Source organism: Eleutherodactylus coqui, chromosome 6 (assembly GCF_035609145.1).
Source record: "Eleutherodactylus coqui strain aEleCoq1 chromosome 6, aEleCoq1.hap1, whole genome shotgun sequence".
Classification (NCBI taxonomy): domain Eukaryota; kingdom Metazoa; phylum Chordata; class Amphibia; order Anura; family Eleutherodactylidae; genus Eleutherodactylus; species Eleutherodactylus coqui.
Window position 1 is genome coordinate 230203959 of NC_089842.1, and position 22107 is coordinate 230226065.

General features: G+C 47.1%; 1 protein-coding gene across 1 annotated transcript in view; it reads left to right on the plus strand.

Annotated features, from left to right (window-relative positions):
- The first annotated feature begins 7557 nt into the window (after nt 1–7557).
- LOC136633382 (cytochrome P450 2H2-like) overlaps nt 7558–22107 on the plus strand; it is a 61510-nt gene continuing 46960 nt past the window's right edge. The window contains exon 1 of the mRNA XM_066609081.1: nt 7558–7744. The gene's annotated coding sequence lies outside the window, so the exon portion shown is untranslated. The remainder of the gene's footprint in view (nt 7745–22107) is intronic.

The window sequence follows — 22107 nt, forward strand, 5'->3', positions numbered from 1 at the left end:
CACACTTACATTCAGTGGCATATCTGCAGACCTAATTTTCTCTTCAGCAAGCCCCTATTCACAGATCTTCTGTTTATTCTCCAGTTTGGACACAATCTGACATTGGTGACCAAGCCTACTGAAGACTTGTTTTAAACTTTTCAAGTTTATCATAAGAAGACGCTTTTTCTTCATATCGTCAATTCTAATTAGCTTTGAATTTCTCTCTTTTGTTCTTCAACAGAATCCAAGCATGCAGTATTCTTCGCAATTATCTTTTCTATATCTGACACCTGAGCCTAAAATGTTGAAATCTGCTAAGACAGGTCTCTCTTTGTTTCTGCATCTTCCTCTAACTCCTTGAGGAACTAATTTCTCTCATCTTCTATTCTCTTTAGGTGTACACTAAGGCCAAGTCTCTGGTGCATCTCTTCTTGCACCAGCTTCTGAGACTCTTCACTCTGAGCTTCCAACTCTACCTGTGCTCTGTTAATCTTCTCAGACAGCTCTGCCTGAACTCTGTCACTTTCAGTGCTTTTTACTTGTAGTTCTTGAAGCTGCATCTCTACTGCATTTCTCTTGCATGCTGATTCATGCTTGTCTTCCAGTAGAACCTTCACCTCATGGGTCAGCTCAGCGCAGTCACTTTCCAAAGTCCGTTTATCTTCTTCCAAGATTCCGTTCATCTGTTCAGCTTGCTCTAACCATTTGGACAGTTCCCCCATAGCTAGAGCATGATTGTTTAAAGGTCCCGGATTTGAGTTTCCGGCTATATGGGAAAATACAGGAGCAATGTGCTGCAGCACCATACACGGGATGTAAAGTATTAAATGGTGTTCTTTGAAGTTAAGACATGTTTAGACCTGCAGAAAGATGCCTTTTGAAACTGTCCTTTTCTTTGGTTAATTAAAACTTTGGAGCAAAAAACTGCATCTTAATAATAATTTAAAAAACCCTGCATGTAAAACTATGCTTAGTGTTTCATGTCTTTATCATGTTTTCTCTGTTTCTGTAGCTGGGTAAGACATATGGACCCGTCTATACCATCTAGTTATCAAACTATCGGACAATAGTACTGATTGGATATGATGCTGTGAAGGAAGCATTGGTGGACTGCAGTGACGCATTTAGTGATAGAGGAGAGTTAGGATTAGAAGAGATTCTTAATAAAGATTTTGGTAAGTCGCTTAAATAAATGAATAAAATGAAAATATCAGTTTAGAGGATTTATAGTTATTGCAGAATAATCAGGCTAATCCTTATGTAATCTGTTTTTCAGATTGTACCATCTCAGTTTCTCTCAACCTAGTTACTTTTAAAGGGGTTGCCTCAAAACAAAATCAGCTTTTTTTTCCCGAAAAAAATGCCACTTTTGTCCATGGGTCTGGAATTGCAGCATGTCTTCAATTATCTGAATAGGGCTGAGCTGCAATAGTACATATGTCACAAGGACAGGAGTGACAGTGTTTAGAAAGCAAAAAACGACAACAGACTTTCCTTTTTCATATACTTATATAGCCCTTTTTACACTGTTGAGTTTTGGTTATTTACTGCTTTATTTTGCATACCACTGACAAGAAAGCAAGATTGTTCCCCATGTACCAAATGCTGTTCTGTGCTACTCGGTGTTGTCTTCCCACCATACTATTATTGCATACCATTGACAGGCACCTGGTAAAAAGATTAGAGTTCAATTAGAATTCCCTGCATGATTGGGTAGCCGTAGGCTCTTAGGCTGGGAGTTGTGGATTCCCAACAGCTAGAAAGACCCAAAATTAGGATACCTCTACCTGACACATTGACGCCTGCTGTGTTTTTTTTTAAAGGATTCTGTCATAAGATTTATGCTGAACGAATCACAGGCAGCATAAAGCTGAGATACAGATGCCTATGACTTTCATGAGTACTTTATTTTAAAATGTTGCAGTGTTTCAGAATAAATGCACTTTGAGGTTTGGCTCACAGCTGACACCGAGTCACAGGAGTAGGCCATGCTTCCTCTCTCCACCTGCTGCATGAAGACGTATAGCTCATTTCCTTATCCACATGCAAATACTAAAGAAACTTATCAATTGTATAATAAATGCCACGCGAATATAATGCTGTATGAAGTATGCTGGAGAAAGTATGATACAGTTTGACCATGGCAGTTCGACATGGTAGGAGACAGGTAGGCCACAAACTCTGCCTAAATACTTTACACTTCAAAGCTATCGCTAATGCTGTCACTTCTGTTCTCATCCTTGCTCTCAGTTTCGGAACTTCTTTCAAGTACCAACCTCTGGGGCACGCTATTCACATTAGCCCCTCTCTCCTGTCCTCACCTATGCACAGCTCGCATGCACTCTTTACCTTCCTGCTAAGCCTCAAACCCCCTCATGCCACTAACAAAGATAACAGTCATCCTCATAAATCTCCTAATCATCTGCTAACCCTCACTGTTCTGCTGTTACTAGCTGCTGGGGATATCTCTCCCAATCCTGGCCCGCCCTCCATTGCTCCTAGCTATTACTCCCATGCGAGTAGCAGTTATCTACCGCCCCCCAGGTGCTCCTCGCCTGTTTTTGGACCACTTTGCTGCCTGGCTCCCCCACTTCCTATCCTGTGAAATTCCAACCCTCATCTTAGGTGATTTTAACATCCCCACTAATGACCCCAACTCCCCATCTGCCTCTCAGCTTCTTTCGCCTACCTTCTCCCTTGGTCTCTCTCAACTCACTCCCACTCACAGGGATGGCAACACTCTTGATCTGGTCTTCTTCCATCTCTGCTCTGTTTCCAACTTCACTAACTCCCCTCTCCCGCTCTCAGATCATAACCTCCTCTCTTTCTCTGTCACGCTCACTAACATCTCTCCAGACCCACCTACCTACCGTACCTGCAGGAACCTTAAGGCCATTCACACCCAGGACTTTGCTGAATCCCTACAGTCCTCTCTGTCCCCTATCTCTCTCCTCGCCTGCCCCAACCTGGCTGCCGCTCACTACAACACCGCTCTCAAACATGCCCTGGATGAAGCGACGCCCCCCAGGACCCGAGCCATTCAATGTAGAATGCGGCAACCCTGGCTCACGCCTCAAACGCACTTCATCCGGCAGTGCTCTAGAAGTGCTGAACGGCTGTGGAGGAAATTGCAAACGTCCGCAGACTTCCTCCACTACAAATTCATGCTCAGAACCTACAACCTCGCCCTCCATCATGCCAAACAAGTCTATTTCACCTCTCTAGTCTCCTCACTATCCCACAACCCTAAACGGCTCTTTGATACTTTTCACTCCCTTCTCAGCCCTAAACCGCAGCCCCCAGTGACGGATCTCAGTGCTGAAGAGTTGACTGCTTACTTCAAAAAGAGAATAGATGACATCTGTCAGGAAATTACTTCCCAATCCCAGACTAGCCCTGACCCTAGTCTTGTCAGCACTGTATCTAGCTCCTGCTCACTATCTGTACTCCAGCGAGAGAGGAAGAAGTCTCCAAATTGCTCTTCTCTGCTCGCCCCACCACCTGCGCTAGCGACCCTCTTTCCTCCCACCTCCTCCGATCTCTCTCCCCGATGGTTATTCCCCATTTCACCACTATATTAAACCTCTCTCTGACCTCTGACATCTTTCCCTCTTTCAAACATGCCATCATATCCCCACTGCTAAAGAAGCCGACTCTGGACGTGACTGATGCTGCCAACTACCGACCCATCTCAAACCTCCCCTTCATCTCCAAACTACTAGAACGCCTGGTTTACTCCCGCCTTGTAAGCCATCTTTCAGAGCACTCTCTCCTGGACCCCCTACAGTCTGGTTTCCAACCTCAACACTCGACAGAAACTGCCCTTACTAGGGTATCCAATGACCTACAGCAAGCCAAATCCAGGGGCGATTACTCCCTACTGATTCTCCTCGACCTTTCTGCAGCATTTGATACTGTTGACCACGAACTCCTCCTCAGTATGCTTCGCTCCATCGGCCTAAAGGACATTGCTCTCTCCTGGTTCTCCTCCTACCTATCTGACTGCTCTTTCAGCGTCTCCTTTGCTGGCTCTACCTCCTCTCCTCTTCCTCTTGCTGTTGGGGTCCCCCAGGGCTCAGTCCTCGGCCCTCTTCTTTTCTCTATCCACACAGCCCCTATTGGACAAACCATCAGGAGATTTGGCCTCCAATACCACCTGTATGCTGATGACACCCAGCTATACACCTCGACCTGTGACATCTCTAACACCATGCCCTCTCTCTACCTAAAACTAAACCTCTCTAAAAATTACTTACTGGTATTTCCACACTCCACTAACCGACCTCATCCTGACATCTCCATCTCAGTGTGTGGCGCCACCATAACTCCTAGACCACATGCCCGCTGCCTTGGGGTCATATTTGACTCTGATCTCTCTTTTACCCCCTACATCCAATCTCTGGCCCGAACATGTCAGCTGGACCTCAAGAGCATCGCAAGAATCTGCTCTTTTCTCACTGTGAACACGCTAAAAACGCTTACTGTTGCCCTCATCCACTCCCGGCTCGATTATTGCAACACGTTGCTGATCGGCCTCCCCTGCACCAGACTCTACCCACTCCAATCCATCCTGAATGCGGCAGCCAGGCTCATCTTTCTGTCCAGCCGCTACTCGGACGCCTCTACCCTGTGCCGGTCACTGCACTGGCTGCCCGTTAAATTCAGAATTCAGTTTAAACTCGTTACCTTCATCCACAAAGCCCTCCACAGTGCAGCGCCCCCTATATTGCTTCCCTCATCTCAATCCATCACCCAGCCCGGGCTTTGCGCTCTGCTAATGAAACCAGATTGAGCGCCCCTTTAATTCGAACTTATCATTCCCACCTCCAAGACTTCTCCAGAGCAGCACCGGTCCTCTGGAACGCACTACCAAAGGCTACCCGAGTAATCCAGGACTCGCAGAACTTCAGGCGTGCTCTAAAAACGCACCTCTTCAGGGAGGCATACTGAATTCCCTAAATAAACCCCTCTGTACTCCCCCTGATAACATGCTCCCTGACCTACTGACTGCAATCCCTGCTAGCCATCATAAACCGCTCCTGCAGTCATACAGTTTCTGCCGTCACACGGCTAAATGTCTGACCATTGTCTGTGTATAACATCCCTCACTCTTCCTCTTCGCCATACTGCGCACATCTCCAGCCCCTTTACCTTCTGTATCACCCCACTATTCGTAGTATGTAAGCTCGTTGGAGCAGGACCCGCACCCCTATTGTTTCCATCAACTGATTACTATATGTAACCGTGGTTCTGTAATGTTTGTATTTTGTCTTTCTGTATTCCCCCCTGTCTATGTAAGCGCTGCGGAATATGTTGGCGCTATACAAATAAAGTTTTTTATTATTATTATTATTATTATTAATAATAAAAGTTCTACAACTTTCTGACATACAGTATGTTTCCAGTTCTCACCATTTTCAAATGTTGTGCATATAGTTAACTGATGGAAACTTTCTTTTGTACATCTTGAGGCTGAATATGAATCTTGACAGGTGTTTACCTGACAGATACACAGGGGCAAAAAGCTATAAAGCCAGTGGATAGTGTTGATAACTGCGGCTATTTCACCGCACACAAGGAAAGGGTATTGTTAGACACTCTGCACAGGGGCAGAAAACTATGAAGCCAGTAGATAGTGCTAATAATTGCGGCTACCTCACCGCACCCAAGGAAAGGGTATTGGGAGACGCTCTGCACAGGGGCAGACAGCTATAAAGCCAGTGGATAGTGCTAATAAGTGCAGCTACTTCACCGCACCCAAGGAAAGGGTATTGTGAGACGCTCTGCACAGGGGTAGAAAGCTATAAACCCAGTGGATAGTGCCAATAACTGAGGCTACTTCACCGCACCCAAGGAAAGGGTATTGTGAGATGCTCTGCACAGGGGCAAAAAACTATAAAGCCAGTGTATGGGCCAGAGTACTGTTTAGCTATGAGAACTCTGCCTAATGCACTGCACACAGAGAACGGTATAGCAGAAATGCTCTGCAGTGGCCCAGGAAATGTCAACGTACTGTTTAGCAATGAGAACTTTGCCTAATGCACTGCACACAGAGAGCGGCACCGCTAAAATGCTCTGCAGTGCCCCGGGAAAAATTAGTGTTCTATTTATTGATGAGAACTCTGCAGATAACTATATAGCTGAAATGCTCTGCAGTGGCCCAGGAAAAATTAACATACTGTTTAGCAATGAGAACTCTGCCAAATGCACTGCACACAGAGAACGGTATAGCTGAAATGCTCTGCAGTGGCCCAGGAAATATTAGCACACTGTTTAGCAATGAAAATTCTGCCTAATGCACCGCACACAGAGAACATTATAGCTAAAATGCTCTGCACAGGCCAAGATGCTTTAAAAAAAATTGGTGCACTACGTTTCCCAGCCAGCCTAAACAGTAATGCACACAATGAGGAGTAGCCCTGAGAAAGACCATTGGGGTTCTTGAAGAGAGGACCTACTCTAACACTTTCCCTATATCAGCAGCAACACTTTCCCTAACCTCTGCCAGCATGCGTCTGAGGCGAGCCGCGGGCGGCCCCAGTTTAAGTACTCGGCGGTCACCTGATCCCGCCAACCACTCACTGCTATAGACATGCAGACGGCTGGCACGTGACCGCAGAAAGTGGTAATGCCTTCCCTGCATGTTTATTGGCTAAAAAATGGCGCTAAACATGCAGGGAGGAAAAATGAAATTGACGCGAGTAATGAGAATCTAGAGTAGCCTAATACTTGAACGAGCACCAAGCTCGGACGAGTGTGCTCGCTCATCTCTAGTGTTTAGGCCTTTCAAAGTGGTTGTCTGAGTTATGTAAAGAGCATCTCAATGGATCCCCCAAGGTGTAAAATAGCAAAGCAACTCTCATACTCACCTCATCCTGATCCCTGCTTGTTCCCTGCTGGTGGCTCTGGGTTTCCCTGCTGACATCCTCTTAACAGGTTGCAGTCAGCCTGAGCTGTCCCCAAACAAGCTGCTGCAGCCAGTGACAACGTGAAGCAATAATCACTGAGCACTGTCATCGGCTGCAGCGGCAGTTTTATGAACGTCACAGGCGCCTTGCAGCCTGTAAACAAACGGCACAGTGGGGACCCAAAGATATGAGTAGAGCATGAGCAGGGAGAGATGAGAATGAGCTGCTTCGTTATCTTACAGCATGGTGAACCCTTTGAGATGCCCTTTACATAACTTGAACAACCCTTTTATGTTTTTTTTTTAGTGTTTGCTTTTCATCTATATTATTTGAGCACAACAAGCAAAGATCTTGCAAATCATTGAAAACACAAAGTGTATTTGAAAATGGCAAACCCAACCAAACAAACCCATTTAATCCAAGTAGCACTAGCTAATGTAATAGTGCCCACGATGAACAACAAAGATATAAATATGTAGGTAAAATGGAAAATTCTTAAATTAGAAGCCACTCAATTGGGGTTGTCCAGGACTAGAAAAACAGGTCTGATTTCTTTCAGAAAAAAACACAATACCTGTGTATAGGTTGTGTCTAGTATGGCAGTTTGACTCAATCGAATTGAAGGGGGCAGGACATGCATAATCTATGGATTGGTGTAGTACTCCTATTTTTCTAGCCCTCAACTTGCGTACTTGAACCCACAGGGATTGTGTCAAGCAATGGAGAAAGGTGGAAAATCCTTCGTTGATTTTCTCTGACAACTTTGAGGAATTTTGGAATGGGAAAGAGGAGCATTGAAGAAAGAATCCAAGAGGAAGCCCGATGTCTGGCTGAGCAATTTATGAAAGACAAAGGTGGGTGGAGTTTCAAAAATATTTGTCTCATACTATCAGACGAGCTGTACATAATAGATATTTATTTCTAAACATCTATCTGGACTCCCCCATGAACATGCTTGTTTAACCTATGGAAACAAATGAAAGAACATGTTCAAATCCAATATGTCCGATCCCTTCTTTTCCTCCATATCTGCAGTTTGCCCCCATACACATTAGACCAATGGCTAATCCCCTAAAATCAACAGGCAAAATTAACGTTTATCTATGTACAACCAGCTATAGTGAGCTTTCAGTTCAAATTAGACTATACATCTGCAGTCCTAATGTATAGAAATTAGAGATGAGCGAGCACCAAAATGCTCGGGTGCTCGTTACTCGGGACGAAATTTTCGCGATGCTTGAGGGTTCGTTTCGAGTAACGAACCCCATTGAAGTCAATGGGCGACTCGAGCATTTTTGTATATCGCCGATGCTCACTAAGGTTTCCATTTGTGAAAATCGGGGCAATTCAAGAAAGTGATGGGAACGACACAGCAACGGATAGGGCAGGCGAGGGGCTACATGTTGGGCTGCATCTCAAGTTCACAGGTCCCACTATTAAGCCACAATAGCGGCAAGAGTGCCCCCCCCCTCCCAACAATTTTTACTTCTGAAAAGCCCTCATTAGCAATGCATACCTTAGCTAAGCACCACACTACCTCCAACAAAGCACAATCACTGCCTGCATGACACTCCGCTGCCACTTCTCCTGGGTTACATGCTGACCAACCCCCCCCCCCCACAGCGCACACCAAAGTGTCCCTGCGCAGCCTTCAGCTGCCCTCATGCCACACCACCCTCATGTCTATTTATAAGTGCGTCTGCCATGACGAGGAACCGCAGGCACACACTGCAGAGGGTTGGCACGGCTAGGCAGCGACCCTCTTTAAAAGGGGCGGGGCGATAGCCCACAATGCTGTACAGAAGCAATGAGAAATATAATCCTGTGCCACCGCCATCAGGAGCTGCACACGTGGGCATAGCAATGGGGAACCTATGTGCCACACACTATTCATTCTGTCAAGGTGTCTGCATGCCCCAGTCAGACTGCGGTTTTTTATAAATAGTCACAGGCAGGTACAACTCCGCAATGGGAATTCCGTGTGCACCCACAGCATGGGTGGCTCCCTGGAACCCACCGGCTGTACATTAATGTATCCCATTGCAGTGCCCATCACAGCTGAGGTAATGTCATGTTTAATGCAAGTGGGCTTTGGCCCACACTGCATGCCCCAGTCAGACTGGGGTTCTTTAGAAGTGGACACTTGCAGTTACAACTCCGTGTGGACCAACAGCATGGGTGGGTGCCAGGAAGCCACCGGCGGTACATAAATATATCCCATTGCAGTGCCCAACACAGCTGATGTAACGTCAGCTGTAATGCAGGTGGGCTAAAAATTAATTGGATTACACTGTAGGCGAGGGCCCCCAAAAATTGGTGTACCAACAGTACTAATGTTCCTGAGAAAAATTGCCCATGCCCAACCAAGAGGGCAGGTGAAACCCATTAATCGCTTTGGTTAATGTGGCTTAATTGGTAACTAGGCCTGGAGGCAGCCCAGTAAGAATAATAATTGGTTCAGGTGAAAGTTTCAACGCTTTAATGAGCATTGAAACGTATAAAAATTGTTTACAAAAATTATATGACTGAGCCTTGTGGGCCTAAGAAAAATTGCCCGTTCGGCGTGATTATGTGAGGTTTCAGGAGGAGGAGCAGGAGGAGGAGGAGGAATATTATACACAGATTGATGAAGCAAAAAGGTCCCCGTTTTTGATGGGGATACAGAACGATGCTTCCATCCGCGGGTGCAGCCTACGTATTGTTTAGGTATTGCTGCTGTCTGCTGGTGGAGAAGAGAAGTCTGGGGAAATCCAGGCTTTGTTCATCTTGATGAGTGTTAGCCTGTCGGCACTGTCGGTTGACAGGCGGGTACGCTTATCTGTGATGATTCCCCCAGCCGCACTAAACACCCTCTCTGACAAGACGCTAGCTGCAGGACAAGCAAGCACCTCCAGGGCATACAGTGCGAGTTCAGGCCACGTGTCCAGCTTCGACACCCAGTAGTTGTAGGGGGCAGAGGCATCACGGAGGACGGTTGTGCGATCGGCTACGTACTCCCTCACCATCCTTTTACAGTGCTCCCGCCGACTCAGCCTTGACTGGGGAGCGGTGACACAGTCTTGCTGGGGAGCCATAAAGCTATCAAGGGCCTTGGAGAGTGTTCCCCTGCCTGTGCTGTACATGCTGCCTGATCTCTGTGCCTCCCCTGCCACCTGGCCCTCGGAACTGCGCCTTTGGCCACTAGCGCTGTCGGATGGGAATTTTACCATCAGTTTGTCCGCCATGGTCCTGTGTTATAGCATCACTCTCGAACCCCTTTCCTCTTCGGGTATGAGAGTGGAAAGGTTCTCCTTATACCGTGGGTCAAGCAGTGTGTACACCCAGTAATCCGTAGTGGCCAGAATGCGTGTAACGCGAGGGTCACGAGAAAGGCATCCTAACATGAAGTCAGCCATGTGTGCCAGGGTACCTGTACACAACACATGGCTGTCCTCACTGGGAAGATCACTTTCAGGATCCTCCTCAGGCCATACACGCTGAAAGGATGACAGGCAAGCAGCATGTGTACCCTCAGCAGTGGGCCAAGCTGTCTCTTCCCCCTCCTCCTCATCCTCCTCATGCTCCTCCTCCTCCTCCTCCTCAACGCGCTGAGATATAGACAGGAGGGTGCTCTGACTACCCAGCGACATACTGTCTTCCGGCTCTGTTTCCGAGCGCAAAGCGTCTGCCTTTATGCATTGCAGGGAACTTCTCAAGAGGCATAGCAGAGGAATGGTGACGCTAATGATTGCAGCATCGCCGCTCACCATCTGGGTAGACTCCTCAAAGTTTCTAAGGACCTGGCAGATGTCTGCCAACCAGGCCCACTCTTCTGTAAAGAATTGAGGAGGCTGACTCCCACTGCGCCGCCCATGTTGGAGTTGGTATTCCACTATAGCTCTACGCTGCTCATAGAGCCTGCCCAACATGTAGAGCGTAGAGTTCCACTGTGTGGGCACGTCGCACAGCAGTCGGTGCACTGGCAGATTAAACCGATGTTGCAGGGTCCGCAGGGTGGCAGCATCCGTCTTGGACTTGCGGAAATGTGCGCTGAGCCGGCGCACCTTTCCGAGCAGGTCTGACAAGTGTGGGTAGCTTTTCAGAAAGCGCTGAACCACCAAATTAAAGACATGGGCCAGGCATGGCACGTGCGTGAGGCTGCCGAGCTGCAGAGCCGCCACCAGGTTACGGCCGTTGTCACACACGAACATGCCCGGTTGGAGGCTCAGCGGCGCAAGCCAGCGGTCGGTCTGCTCTGTCAGACCCTGCAGCAGTTCGTGGGCCGTGTGCCTCTTCTCTCCTAAGCTGAGTAGTTTCAGCATGGCCTGCTGACGCTTGCCCACCACTGTGCTGCCACGCCGCGCGACACCGACTGCTGGTGACGTGCTGCTGCTGAAACATCTTGATTGCGAGACAGAGGTTGCGTAGGAGGAGGAGGAGGGTGGTTTAGTGGAGGAAGCATACACCGCCGCAGATACCACCACCGAGCTGGGGCCCGCAATTCTGGGGGTGGGTAGGACGTGAGCGGTCCCAGGCTCTGACTCTGTCCCAGCCTCCACTAAATTCACCCAATGTGCCGTCAGGGAGATATAGTGGCCCTGCCTGCCTGTGCTTGTCCACGTGTCTGTTGTTAAGTGGACCTTGCCAGTAACCGCGTTGGTGAGGGCGCGTACAATGTTGCGGGAGATGTGGTCGTGCAGGGCTGGGACGGCACATCGGGAAAAGTAGTGGCAACTGGGAGCCGAGTAGCGCGGGGCCGCCGCCGCCATCATGCTTTTGAAAGCCTCCGTTTCCACAAGCCTATACAGCAGCATCTCCAGGCTGATCAATTTGGCTATGTGCACGTTTAACGCTTGAGCGTACGTGTGCGTGGCGGCGTACTTGCGCTCAAACAGTGGCGCTAGCGACGTCTTGACGCTGCGCTGAGAGACATTGGTGGATGGGGTCGAGGACAGCGGAGGTGAGGGTGTGGGTGCAGGCCAGGAGACGGTAGTGCCTGTGTCCTCAGAGGGGGGTTGGATCTCAGTGGCAGGTTGGGGCACAGGGGGAGAGGCAGTGGTGCAAACCGGAGGCGGTGAACGGCCTTCGTCCCACCTTGTGGGGTGCTTGGCCATCATATGCCTGCGCATGCTGGTGGTGGTGGCTCCCCAGCTGATCTTGGTGCGACAAAGGTTGCACACCACTGTTCGTCGGTCGTCAGGCGTCTCTGTGAAAAACTGCCACACCGTAGAGCACCTTGACCTCTGCAGGGTGGCATGGCGCAAGGGGGCGCTTTGGGAAACAGTTGGTGGATTATTCGGTCTGGCCCTGCCTCTACCCCTGGCCACCGCACTGGCTCGGCCTGTGCCCACACCCTGACTTGGGCCTCCGCGTCCTCGGCCGCGCCCACGTCCTCTAGGCCTACCCCTACCCCTCAGCATGGTGTATTACCAGTAGTGCAGAAACAGAACGCTGTCATTAAATGTGCCGCTTATTGGCCTGTGGTTGGAGGCTGACTTCGCTTACAGAACGCCAGGAAATAATTTTGCACAAGCCTGCTGTAACACTTAGCTGGCTGCGTATGAATTAGGAGGACAACTACACCCAGCAGAGACCCAGAACACTGAGGACAGTGACAGGCAGCCCAAATAGATTTTTTTCCCCAAATGTTTTTGCAAAGGCCCACTGCCTATATTCAATAAATATATGTCTTCTGTCCCTGCCTCACAATATATGTCTTCTGTCCCTGCCTCACCACTACTGGCCCTGGACTATGTATAATTACTGCAGGGCGCAATGCTCTGTACGACCGATATACAAAAAAAAAAAAAAAGTGCAACACTGCAAAAAGCAGCCTCCACAGTACTGCACACGGTTAGATGTGGCCCTAAGAAGGACCGTTGGGGTTCTTGAAGCCTAAAATCACTCCTAACACTCTCCCTATAGCAACTCCAGCAAGACAGCACTTTCCCTGATCTCTGTCAGAATGCATCTGTGGCGAGCCGCGGGAGGGGCCGATTTATATACTCGGGTGACACCTGATCTCGCCAGCCACTTACTGCAGGGGGTGGTATAGGGCTTGAACGTCACAGGGGGAAGTTGTAATGCCTTCCCTGTCTTTCTATTGGCCAGAAAAGTGCGCTAACGTCTCAGAGATGAAAGTGAAAGTAACTCGAACATCGCGTGGTACTCGTCACGAGTAACGAGCATCTCGAACACGCTAATTCCCGAACGAGTATCAAGCTCGGACGAGTACGTTCGCTCATCTCTAGTGTTTAGACATAACGGGAAGTGAGCAAGACGGAGATGATTTTTATGCAATCTGAAACTGAGCGACAAACAAAAAAAGGAAAAATGCACGATGGTTCGCATTTAGATGTAACGATTATTGCGCACTTTCGTTAATCTGAGCGCATTTTGATAAACAATTGTTACATATAAATGGGACTTTAGTAAGATCCCACAGAGACAGTACATTCAGTGCTGAGGAAGGTCTGCTGATTTTCCCAATCTGTTCATTTGATTCTTCCTATCAACTAATAAATAGTACAGATTTTAACTCTTCTGGTTTACAAGAGCTACATATTTTGGACATTTACTTACAAGGAAGCTTTGTGTTTCCAGTCCTGGGACCTGTATGGCCGAAAAGGGGGAATACCCAAATCCAAAACAAATCACTAGGGAAACCCCTAAAATATAACTTTTATTGAAGGAAAATACATATAAAAACTGGACCAGTAATACAAAGGACAACAAATGACAATAATATATGGATCTTTACAAAGGGAACTAAGTTGCCAATACTTTCAATCCCAGAACCCTTGTGGAGAAAAAGAGAACTCAAAAGCAGCAGCAACAGTCCGGGTAAAATAGCTGAAGATGAAAAGCAACTTAAAGAAACCAGACACATGCAACACGTAGGAGTCAAATATTGGAGAAAGAATAATAAAGGCCAACTGCTAAAGGTTGAAAAACCCAAATCCTTACCCATATAAATATTATCATGAAAGCATTAGTGACAATGAACATAATATCTGGATCCACAATAGATACGTGGTATCAATATTATGGAGGCAATGGCAATTATATTAATGCCACAATAAATCTTAGTACATAGAGCAATATTCATCACTACCCACCTTCTATACCAAAAAACTACTAAATAGTTTAATGGTTAAAAAAAAGAGAGGGCATGAATTAGCATAAGAGCCATTAACAGGAGAGGAATGCAAAAGGGAAGCCTCTGAACAATAAGCTCATTAGCATGCTGGTTATTCACAGTGGATACACATGGCCATTAACATAAATTCTATCCCTTAGTAAATGCACTCATTAGAATGTTTACTATAAACAAATGCTCTATATGCCCTCATTAATACCCTGTTTTCCTGAAAAAAAAGGCAGGGTCTTATATTAATTTTTGCTCCAAAAGATTTTACATGTATAGCTGCCTGGATACTATTTAAATTGACTTATTTTGGGAGTAGAATTTATATTTCTAGCGTCCCCAACAATTCTGAAAAAATCATGCTAGGGCTTATCTTTGGGGTAGGTCTTATTTTCATAGTTCACTATATACTCTGTTTCACGTTCATATAATAGCTAATCATAATACACAAAGGCTAGCTATATTCTCAAAAGCCTGGTCCCTGTTCATAATATAAGCTTAAATTTACTCAACGTGTTTCTCCAGCAAGACCAGCTGGATCATCAGGAGCACCTCCAAGATAGGTATCATCACCTTCCAAGATAATGGTCCTTTTACACGGGATGAGCTGTCGGGCAAACAATGCGTGACAGCTCATCCCAGTGATGATCGCACTTGTGCTGTTTTACAGGAGCGAGTATTACTGGCATCGCTCACAGCACTATTAGAATGGAGGTGGAGTAAACTGGAAAGACTTCTCCACCCACCCGCCTCCATTCACAGTAAGTAGACAGTCATTCAAAAGTGAAGGACTGTTGTTTAGGCCTTAGTCAGACGGGCGTTTTTTCGCGCGATTTGCGGATCGCATGACGGATGCGCATCCGCAAATCGCGTGACCACTGCGCGCAAGTCGCCCGCAAATCGCCCGAAAATCTGCTCCTAGCCGCGTTTCATTAGAAACGGGCCGGAGCTGTCCAGCACATTGCATTCAATTAAGACGGCAATAGAGCCGCCTCCATTTAAAGCAATGCGCTGCGGGCGAGCCCGGGATGAATTGTCGGGAAGGGCTTAAATATATAAGCCCTTCCCTGCAATTCATCCTAAAATGTGTTAAAATAAAAAAAAATTGTATACTCACCTTCTCCCGGCAGCCGGAGCTCCGCGCGGCCGTCCTGCAGTGGGTGTGAAGGGGGTGTGAGTCAGACCTGCCAGATTGGCTCAGCACTGAGCCAATCAGAGGCATGCCTCACTCACACCCATTCATGAATTCATGAATGGATGTGAGTCAGACCTGCCCCTGATTGGCTCAGCGCTGAGAGGCAGCAGTCGCTCACCCATTCATGAATTCATGAATGGGTGTGTGAGTGAAACCGGCCGCTGATTGGTCAGGGCTGTGACCAATCAGAGGCAGATCATTCAGCAGGCGGGGATTTTAAAGCCCCGCCAGCTGAATAGTGCCGAGAAGCAGTTCAGGAGAACTGACAGCGGCCGCGGCTGGACTCCGGCTGCAGCGGAAAGGTGAGTATACAATTTTTTTTTTATTTTAACACATTTTAGGATGAATTGCAGGGAAGGGCTTATATATTTAACCCCTTCCCGACAATTCACCCCGCGCACGCCGGCAGCCCATTGCTTTCAATGGAGCGGCTGTATTGCCGCTCCATTGAATTCAATGGGCAAACATCGTTCTTCTCTGCCACAGCTGTTACAGCTGTGGCAGAGAAGAATGATTTGTCTTCTATATGTTCTCAATGGGGTCGGCGCTGCTGCCGCCGGCCCCATTGAGCGCATATACAGAAGAGAACAAGTATCGCAGATAGGTGCGATCTGCGATTTTTTGTTCTATAATTTATCGGACGAGCGCATAAAAAGCGCTCATGTGTCCGATACCATTGCAAAGCAATGGTTTTATAAAATCGCCGGACGCATGCGCATGCGCAAATCGTGGCTAAAAACGCCCGTCTGACTAAGGCCTACACTGAACACTTCTGCAGAAACTGAATGACTAAACAACTCTCATTCAGTTATTCTGCTGATTCATGCATTTACACGGGATGCTTATAGCCCAGATTCCCGTGGGAGCGTGGAAATCTGGACGATTCTGAATGATAATCGTTCTATGTAAAGGTTCTTTAGTACAATCACTATCGCAGACTATCTCTAGACCTGCCCTACAGATAGAGTAAAAAGGCAGAAATGGTTGTCTAGCTGATTTTATCTGAAAAGAAAATGTAGCAAAGGAAAATAAATATGGGATAAAGAAAATAGTAATAAACAAAATAATGGCCTGCCTTGTTGGGAGACTGCTAGCATGGATAGGAACCAAGGGTATGTCTGAACCGAGATCCGGTTAAATAGATCACTTGATACCACCTCCAAAGGGGGACATGGCTGCCTCATCTACTAACAGGGGACTTATCTCCTCGGCCCACCCCTGTGCCAGCAATGCCCTACTGCGATTATGCACAACTGGAAACCCCAAGCCCGATCACCTGGAGGAGCAGTCCAATACTCTTCCTACATAGAGCCGTGCTGAGAAACTTCCTTAAGCATGCGCCTGCAGAAGAAGCAATGTTAGCAGACTCCCTAACACCCACAAACAGCTGCACCAAGATATACTCCCCCTACGCAGGCATCCACAAAAGTGGCGATGTCGGTGGCTGCAGACACTAACGAAAAAGATAGGGAGAGTCTATTGATCTTGTATATCTGTATTTCTCTAAAGCATTTGACACATAATAGCTTGATATATAAAATGAGACAGCTCAGTCTGGGCGAATACATATGTAGCTGGGTTGGGTCACTATTGCTAGTGGGGTGCCACAGCATTCATTACTAGGCCCTGTTGTGTTCAATATGCCGGGCAGCACGGAGGATGGGGGGGGGGGGGGTGAGTATTCTCAGCTCCCCTTACGGATCCGATCTGTAAGGGGAGCTGAAACTTTAATTGTTTTTAACTTTTCACTGACTTTAACGCGATCGCCGGTATCTGGTGGTATTATGAGCAGGGCTACAAAGAACCCCTGGGGCCCCATAACAAAACTCAGAGACTAGGTTGAAATTGCAGCCAATGTAACCACTATTGCTTCACCGCTGCTTTGCTCACAAGTGAGTAATCAGATGAAATGGGGGTGAAAACATTAGGTCCTGGGCTTCCCTGTCCCACGGGCCACATAGCAACTGTGTGGACTGCCACGGGCAATGAAAGTCAAAAATGAACATGATGAGATTTAATGAACATGTTCATGTTGTCAATTGCTGAACATGCCCATGATAATCAACCAATAAACATATGCCCATGACAGTCAAATCCTGAACATAGCTGTGAAACAATAAACAGGCTGATGATCAGCAGCTGATGAACATTACCTTGATAATCAACCAGTGAGAATGTCCATGGTAGTCCATGGTAGTCCAAGGAGATCCAGTAGTGTGATCCTTGTCTGACCTTCTGGCTTTGCTCCAGAGAGTCTATGAAGAATCAGGTTGTACCTTGTCCGCTACCTCAAGCGGGGAGCTAATATGCTGTCAAAGGTGTTGCAGGTGGGTGGTGTGGTAATACAGATACAGGATAAGATGAAGCAGAAGGTGTTACAAAAATGTAGAACTTATTTATGAACAAATCAATGAAAACAAGTACTGTTATAACAAGCAAATAGTTTATCTTTTACTATAGAGTCACCCATCACTAGCTTTGGCTAACTAAACCCTTAAAGGGGTTGTCCCGCGGCAGCAAGTGGGGTTAAACACTTCTGTATGGCCATATTAATGCACTTTGTAATATACATCGTGCATGAAATATGAGCCATACAGAAGTTATTCACTTACCTGCTCCGTTGCTGGCGTGCCCGTCTCCATGGTGCCGTCTAATTTCAGCGTCTAATCGCCCGATTAGACGCGCTTGCGCAGAAGGGTCTTTTCCCTTCTGGTCGGTCCGGGCACGAGCGGCGTTCTGGCTCCGCCCCTTCTACGTGTCATCGCGTAGCTCCGCCCCGACACGTGTGCCGATTCCAGCCAATCAGGAGGCTGGAATCGGCAATGGAACGCACAGAGTCCACAGTGCACCATGGGAGGAGACCCGCGGTGCATCTTGGGTGAAGATCCCGGTGGCCATCTTGGAGGACAAGAAGGAAGAAGTTGCAGAGAGGGGATTCGGGTAAGTAAAATTTTTTTTTTAAATTTCAACACATCCCTTGGGTTTGTCTTGCGCTGAACGGGGGGGCCTATGCAAAAAAAACAAAACAGTTTTGGCGCGGGACAACCCCTTTAATGCACAATTAGAAATAATAATACTTTGTACAGAATAATAATGCTGGCAAAACAGTATCACTAAGGCTGTAAGCAGACGAGTCCCATAGATCAAATATAATTTATGGAACGTCTCATTCAGTTCAGCTTTAAAAGGGTTTAACATTCTACTACTGACGTGGGTTCATAAACCAGTGTTGCTAACTAGGCTTGCACTCTTGTATCTCTATCTCAGTCCATATCTGCAAGCAATAAAAGTTTAACAGTTCAAGTCCTTTAGGGTGTTGCACGCTACTATGCAACAGGCCTGTTGGTTGCTAAATTCCAACAGTGTTCACATCTATTGGTTTTACTAAGGTTGGCCTCACTTATGACTCATTGAAAACAAACTTTGATACCCTCTTTGGACTTTGGGTGTTGCTCTGCTGCATGATCCAGCACTGTCCCTATTCTCCAGATGGCTCTTCTCCCTTGATCCCGGCGTTCACTCAGACTTTGCAGGACCAATTTGAACAGCCCCTGTGACATCCATTGGCTGAGGTTTCCACTACCTTTTCTTCTCTATGAGCTGTTGATCCTCTACAGCAGCACCTAGACTCACCAGCACAATCCCTGCACTCTGTGGGGCAGCAGAAATTTATTTTATAGTGCTAACATCATCTTACCAGAAAGTTCCTAGGGAGCATGCTCAGTTCTGTTAGGAACAGCCATCTTTGCAACATTCTATGAAGGTTTAGCACTATATTGAAGATTAACTAGTGGGTCATAACCTCTCTTTTTCGCTGGACGACGTTGTTTCCAGGCTACCAGAGTGCGAATTCAGATTCAAGGGAGTTCAAGAAAATGAATTACATAGATGGAAAATTAGGTCTTAAAAAGAAATACAAAGAACTGTTTTACTTTGTCATTTATGGTCACAGAAATGTTTACACAATTTAAATATTTCTAAATGGGAATTATTAAGGCTATGACTACCTTGTATTAGTGCTTTAAGAGCTGTTAGGACCAAAAGCACTGATTCTTTTTGGAAAGTCAAACAATCCTGCTCACAAAAATGGGGCCCGAATTCCAGTCATTACTGGACAAGGAAATGTCATTGCTCTCAGTAACGGCTCTTTCCCATGAGTGCATATCGGCCGGCCGATATGCGGTTTGATCTGATGCATTGGAAACAAATAGGAAGGAGTAACAAATTGTGCACCTCTGAACAGGACCACTGCACCTTACACAACCGGCCTCAGTCACAGAAGTCTGCAAGAAGAGTGCACAAATCCAAAGATATGAAAATCCTTCCTGCTAACATAGCGTGCACAGAACTTATCTATATGGGCCTAGTGCGGATGCCAGGCAGTCAGCAGGAAAAGGAAATACTAATACAGATAGTGTCATACTCAGGAGAAAGTCAGCAACATAAAGACAACATAGCGCATAACATATGAAACCACTCAGAAGTCATGCATGCCACCAATACAACCAAAGCTGTATGGAGCCACCACACCCGTACAAGGGGAACAGGTGCCGTGCATCACCTACCTGGCATTCAAGGAACACTGTGGCTGCCCCACCATCACCATCCCCAGCCTGCACCATGCACAACAACATCAGATGTTTGGAAGCTGTACCTGCAAAGGGATAAGAAGAAACCTGCAGATGTATGCACCTGTGTGGTCACCATACCACACACTACTTAATGCATGCACTCCAGGTGTCCAGACCATCTTCAGGGAAGACAGGGGAATAAGCTTCAACACACGCATGCAAAAAAAAAATACATTCTGAGCAAACACCAGAAACAAACGCAACAGTCATGAGACAAACAGACACGCCGGACCACTTGTAACAGACGTATCACTAATATGCCCCCCAGTTTTAAAAGAGGGGCATTATGTTACGTTCGTGTGGGCTAGTGAGCACCGGGCCCACACAAACGTTACTGGGGATAGGGAACACCAGGAGAAACTACCACTGATTAACACCTCTCCCTATCTTCTACAAAGGAAGATGAGCAAGGACCTACCTGAGCGGGGACATCACCCCAATAAGGGGCGGCCCAGCAATTTTCGGATCTGGGCCCTTGCTGCCCCTAGGAACCCACACACCCAGGCTAGCAAGCAGACACATGTGACAACTGGATAGAATAAGGAGACACGCAGAGCCATAATCACATCATACAGCAGCAAACACACAAACACTAGTAGAAGATGTTAATGCTATAAATGGCAAGCATTTGTTGACATTTTGGCCAAAATATGAAAGCTAGCAAGCCACATCATGGCTCCCGGCAATACCACTAGTCCCTACACTAACCATGAGTCCAGCGACATAACCAGACAAAACCACAAACCTTTCTTGCAGCCACCACACACAGAACCTGCTCACAAACCACAGAGAGAGAAATGAGAACAGAGACAGCTGACCACACACACACCTGGGAAGACAGCTTTATGTGAACTGACCTAGAGTGATTGGCTGACTGGACCAATCAGCGAGCACAATCCCCCACACCTGAGCAGGAGAACTCCAGAGAACCTGTAGTACCACAGATCTCAGAAGACAGACGTGACACGTACCTTTTTGATTAGAAATAGAGATGAGCGAACCTACTTGGACACGCCCCTTTTTCGCCCGAGCGCCGCGATTTTCGATTACTTCCATACTTGGGTGAAAAGATTCGGGAGGCGCTGTGGGTGAGTGGGGGGTTGCAGCGGGGAGTGGGGGGGGGGGGAGGGAGAGAGAGAGCTCCCCCCCTGTTCCCCGCTGCTACCCCCCGCTCCGCCACGCCTCCCCCCGCCCCCCGGCGCCCCCCGAATCTTTTCACCCGAGTACGGAAGTACTCAAAAATCCCGGTGCTCGATCGAGTAATTACTCGAAGCGAGTATATTCGCTCATCTCTAATTAGAAACATACATTTTACGGCCTGCACTGCTCTCCGATCTGATTTCCAGACTATATGAGGGCCTGCTATACTACTCTTCCTCCCTTCAACTAGACTTTGTTTTAGCTTGGGAGAAAGAACTTGTAACTCCTTTCACAAAAGAGACCACTTCTACTATTCTCTCTCGCTCTCATGGTGTCTCCAGATGTGTTAAAATCCAGGAGAACTCTTACAAAACCCTAACCAGGTGGTACCGCATACCAGTCTATCTTCATAAACTCAATCTCGCCCCTTGTGATAAATGTTGGTGTTACAATGTTTACCCTGGTACGATATTGCACTTTTGGTGGAATGTCCCAAAACTTTGGGCTTTTGGGGGAAAATCTCTGACCATATCAATGAAATCATGAGCAGAAAGATTCTTTTAGCTTCATTACTGATTCTCCTATGGACTCCCAAAAATCTTTCTATCCTAAGGGCCATTTCAGACAACCGTATATCGGCTCGGTTTTCAGGCATGTCCACGGGCAGCTCAGATTCCACATGGAAAGATTGAACTTGCAACCTTCAGGTCATGAGCAAGAGCTTAGGACTGCATTTCTGCTGCCTTAACACTCTGTGCCACACAAGGAATTTGGCATGTTGTCTGTTTTCGTAGACAGCTAATTCCTCCATCCTATGAATGTTATCAAGCTTATCAAACAAGGTCTGTAATGTAGGTAGTTCTGAGCCTCTCCAGTGAATTGGAATAAGTAGTTTTGCAGCTGTAATCATTTGCATTATGAGATCATTTCTCTTAGGGCTATTTCAGACGACCATATATCGGCTCGGTTTTCACGCTGAGCAGATATACGGTGTCCTTGTCTGCAGGGGGAGGAGGATGGAAGAGCCAGGAGCAGGAATTGAGCTCCCACCCCCTCTCCGCCCCTCACCACTATTTGCAATAGGAGGGGGCGAGACTGGGCGGAGCTAAGTGTCGGCGCTTTGCT